Source organism: Gracilinanus agilis, chromosome 3 (genome assembly GCF_016433145.1).
Source record: "Gracilinanus agilis isolate LMUSP501 chromosome 3, AgileGrace, whole genome shotgun sequence".
Lineage (NCBI taxonomy): Eukaryota > Metazoa > Chordata > Mammalia > Didelphimorphia > Didelphidae > Gracilinanus > Gracilinanus agilis.
Window position 1 is genome coordinate 274,693,823 of NC_058132.1, and position 5,222 is coordinate 274,699,044.

At 35.8% G+C, this 5,222-nt stretch overlaps 1 pseudogene; it reads right to left on the minus strand.

Moving 5' to 3' along the window:
• Positions 1–1,802: 1,802 nt before the first annotated feature.
• Positions 1,803–5,222, minus strand: part of LOC123241477 — a 147,391-nt pseudogene continuing 143,971 nt past the window's right edge.

The window sequence follows — 5,222 nt, forward strand, 5'->3', positions numbered from 1 at the left end:
ACTGAGAGGGCTATTAGCTTTAGCATTTAAAGGGCTTTTTGCCTCTGGGATCTCTAGAGAGCAGGTCTGTCTCATAGGCAAGGATCTGCTGTTAACTGGCTACTGACAGTTTGGACTGCTATATCAGAAAACTGATTGAAGGAGTGAATAAGTGGTAGCTGTCTATTATTCTAAGGAGTTAGGTAGTTAGTGAATCATTTATAGATAGCATAGGTTAGATAAGCCTGGTGTTTGCCAGGCAAGAAGAAGCTGTCCTCAGAAGACGAAGGTAGTTATTAGGAATTTTAGGTAGTATTAGGAATTTTAGGTATATTTATAGGTATAAGATTAGTAATCTCCCTTTCCTCTTTTCTATCTTACCCTCCTTTACTATATTATTTTACTATCTCTATTTTAATTAAACTAAATTGTTAATTGTTAAAAGCTGCTAGAAATTTTCTTTTCTCTAGCTTAAAGGGATAATATTAATTTACAACTCTACTATATTCTCATTAAAACTTGAATTATTAAAAGCTGTTCTCTTATTTTGTCAAAACCCTTATTTTAACCCTTATGATATTAAATCTTTTTATCTCCCAATCCTTCCCTCTATAGCTCTAATTGAAACCTCTTTTCCCTTTGACAATCTAGTCTCTTTGGCCATCTATTCCAGTACTTGTTGCACTCTGACTCACTCTCCTCACCTCCCCGAAATAAGAATAATCCTTATTTCCTATTGCTATTTTTAGTTTCTTCTTTTTTTCTCCATCATTCAGTAACCTCTCTTCCTTAGAACTTCATGCTATTAATATCTATCATCCAGTCAAAATTTTGGTAAATGTTGTGTACAAATCCTCAGGTCACTCTCTCAATGACTTTGATAGTTGGTAGTTTTATATCTCTGATGCTTCAAGTCTTTGATTTTATAGTTGAAGAAATATTAATTATACTTACCTTATAACTAGAGAACATGTGACATGGGCACAATGCTGAGGTTGAAGACAGGAAAAGATAAAATTTTTACAGTAGGAATTAGCTTTAAATAATAAAAAATGACAAGAAAATGGGTTGCAAAAAAAAGAAAATTTAAATTTACTTAAAATATTATATAGATGCTATATAATAAATAATTTTTCAAGTTATTTTTAGGGCCAATTAAAAGTTTAGTTTGCTTTCTAAACTCATCTATGGGCTGTACTTTGGGTCAAGTTCTCTTTTGAAGACAGTGGAAATGAAAATGAATTAATAAAAATGGAATATAGCTTAAAGAGACTAGAAAGGATTTTGGAATGAACCAAATATTCACTGCACATTTGTTTTCCTGTTGCTCAATTTACTAGTAAGGAGGGATCACATCACAACGTGCACTTGCTACCATGATCTGAATGTTGTCACTGTTGCCCAGCTTTCTGATTCAGTTAGTAGAACTATTCACAATTCAAAAAGATGACCAGAGAAAAAAGCAAGGTTGCCATTCATATAAACTCCTTACTTTATCATTTCCCTTTTGAAAAGATTCTCTTTGGTGGGCACATGCAAAATGCCAACCTCCTGGCTCATCAGTACTGTAGAAGTGTGGAAGGGCACAGAAGTTCATAAAAGTGAAAAACCTTAAATATGGCAGCCAAATGTAACCAGTCAACTTCAGTAGATCCTCAGAGCACTATAATCACAGGTTTTAGCTTTCCCCAAAGTACGTATTTCAAACTTTTGAATGGAACTGAGTAAGATTCCTCAGCTGGCATAATTCACTGAAGTAGAAAGAGTAGGTATTGGTGCCTCCATAGGAAAAGCCAACAGGGGCCCCAAATAGAGGTGGAGGATCAGGTGCTGGCCTTCATGGTAATATACCTGCTATAGAGGATGGAGTTGTAAATGATGGAGGTGTCAGTGAGGAACTGTACCAGATCCTGCTGAATTATTTCATTTGCTATACTTGACCAAGTGTTCTTCACTGCTTTCAAATGCAAAGATTATGGTTTCTCTCAGAATAAAATTCTTTTTTTTTCCTACTCTCTTCCTTGGAGCCATGACAATAACACATTTTTATCAATCTTCAATGTTGGTGAATCAGTTTTTCCTCTCCAGGTAGCTTCTTCACTATTTGTTCTTTGAAAAATCTTTCAACTTTGTGGGGATCTTAAACTGCGGCTTTTCTAAATTGGTTAAGAAAACTTCACTGAATAATGACATCTGTAAGAGGCAGGAAATTGTTCTTAAAGTATGCTGTTCTTACAGACTTCCTGAGACAAAGCAGCTTCTAGCACAGCCACCACAACTCCCAATGGTTTAGGAGGGAATGTGTCCAGTGATAGTGAGTCAGGGAGCCAACTATAAGGCATTTCATAAAGTGTCCAAAGCAGTAGACATCCACACTTTCTGATGTACTAATTTCCTGAAATTATGAGCAATAGGATCCTCAGAAGGAAAAGAGTCCCTAACAAGGAACTCTCAAGATCCATCAACTGACAAGTGTCTCCCTCTAGCATCACACTAGAAGAATAAAGATGTCCATGAGGATGTCTCTTTTCATGGAAAAACTTTAGTGCCTCTAACATGTCATCCAATTGTTTATATTTGATGGAGTTCAAGACCTGAATCTTCTTAGAGTTGCAATATTTCTTCAGAAATGGGTGTTTTGGTTTTGTTTTGAAGATGAGATACGTTAGTGTTCCTTTTCAATAAATAGCCAGATGACCAATGCCAAGGATTCAGTGACTGGTAAAAAGTGATTAAGTTGATATATGGGTGCAAACAGCAAAGAAGGAATTGAATTTGACTATTCCTTGAAAATCTTTATCTGACAGAAAGGCAGCCCAGCTTAGAATAAGCCAATCTTTTGGGTGGTTCTTACCCTTCATTAAGAAATAACTTTGCTGTATTCTTTAACCTATTTCTTTCAATGGTTTTCCAACTTCCCACTTTAATTTCAATGAAAGGAACATTGAAACCTATTGCAAAGCAAATTCTGTATAATTTGCAGAACAGTTGTTGGGGTCTAAAAATTTCTCAACTTTTTCTCACAGTTAGACAGTATACTATTTGTGGTGACTATATTGAGATAGTTTTGAAATCTTTTCTGTCTTTTAGTTATTAATTCACATTCCACATTACAAAACAGTTTGTGGGGAGAAAGAGATAGACTTAGACCTGAAATCTACAAACTGCTGTTGAACAAGTGAAAATCATTGTATCTTCTCACAGTCTATCAGCTGTTTTCTATGGAAATTTGTCTTTGCACATGACTGATGTGCTCTGTATCAAAGTGCACGCTCTGGCTCACCAAGACCTCAGAAACACAGTATAGTCTGACAGTACCTTGTTGAATGGCAGCTTCTCCATTAACACCAAACCTGATCTCCTCCTTTGCTGTCAACAACTCCCAGACCTTTCACTCACTCCAGCTAAGAAGATGTAAATTCAAACCCAACTTTGAAACATTAGCTGATTGTTAACCTGAACAAGTCATTTAATCCTATATGTCTCAAGAAACTTCCTTGGATTTAACAACTAAGTCATAGATGGGTTTTGGTCTGTGTTGATGGAAAGAATTCCTACTCTAATACATCTGATGTCCCTTAATTTTTCATAATTTCACAACTTCCAGCACACACTCCTATATTTAGTTGGTCCAGTCTGGCTGTTTTTCTCTTCATTGCTCTCCTTGGGGATATTCCTCCTTTCTTCATAAGCATCTGAAGGATTGTTTTTTTAGGATCTAAGTTTGGGTATAATAACCTTGACAGAGAAAAATTTTTAATGTTTTTTGCAAATGTTTTCTATTTTTCCTCTTTTGACAGTCTTCTTTCCATCTTCATGCTTGAATGTTCCTCAGATGACTTTGCTAAGATGATTATCTTGTCAAGCTTCCTTTAAACTTGTTTTCTCTTCATTGTTTCTCTCAATTTTATGAAGTTATATTGCTATGAAAAATCCATTGTCCTACTTCATAATGAATTTATAATCTAATCTAGAGATGATTTCAGCAATAATTTCTTCTGTTTGGCAAATAATTAAAATGATTGTTGACAAGGGTGCTTTCTCATCTCTTTTTAGTCCAAATATTGTGGGAAATAATTTTCATTGGTTAAATCTCTGATAGAAATTATAATGGTTGGTGTTGATGTCATTTCTTGATCCATTTTTGTCCATTTCTCATTTTTTATTTTCTATAATTTGTTTAAACAATTCAGGGTTATAGCATTTTAATTTTAGATAATTTTTTATTATTTTAATCTTGTTTGGACGTTTTTCGTTTTATTTTTTTTCTTACAAATTTTGTCTTAGTTGACTGACAGACAATTGAATCAGAGATAATTCCCACATCCAATCTTTTCTTGATCACTAAAATGGAGTAAAGGTCTTTCTTCATGGTTTTATTTGATGGTCACCAAGTCCAATAACTAATGACTTCTAATTCTTTTTTTTTAATTTAAACATTTATTAATAATCATTTTTAACATGGTTACATGATTCATGCTCCTACTTTCCCCTTCACCCCCCGCACTCCCCTCACCCATGGCCAACACACATTTCCACTGGTTTTATCATGTGTCCTTGATCAAGACCTATTTCCAAATTGTTGGTGGTTGCATTGGTGTAGTAGTTTTGAGTCCACATCCCCAATCATGTCCACCCCGACCCATGCGTTCAAGCAGTTGCTTTTCTTATAGGTTTCCTCTCCTGCAGTTCTTCCTCTGAATGTAGGTAGCATTCTTTACCATACATCCCTCAGAAGTGTCCTGGGTCATTGCATTGCTGCTGGTACAGAAGCCCATTACATTCGATTTTACCACAGTATATCAATCTCTGTGTACAATGTTCTTCTGGCTCTGCTCCTTTCGCTCTGCATCAGTTCCTGGAGGTCTCTCCAGTTCACCTGGAACTCCTCCAGTTTATTATTCCTTTTAGCACAATAGTATTCCATCACCCGCATATACCACAGTTTGTTCAGCCATTCCCCAATTGAAGGACATACCCTCCTTTTCCAATTTGTTGCCACCACAAAAAGCGCAGCTATAAATATTTTCGTACAAGTCTGTTTATCTAAGATCTCTTTGGGGTACAAACCCAGCAATGGTATGGCTGGATCAAAGGGCAGGCATTCTTTTATATCCCTTTCAGCATGATTCCAAATTGCCAGTCAGAATGGCTGGATCAGTTTACAACTCCACCAGCAATGCATTAATGTCCCAATTTGGCCACATCCCCTCCAACATTCATTACTCTCCCCTTCTTTCATT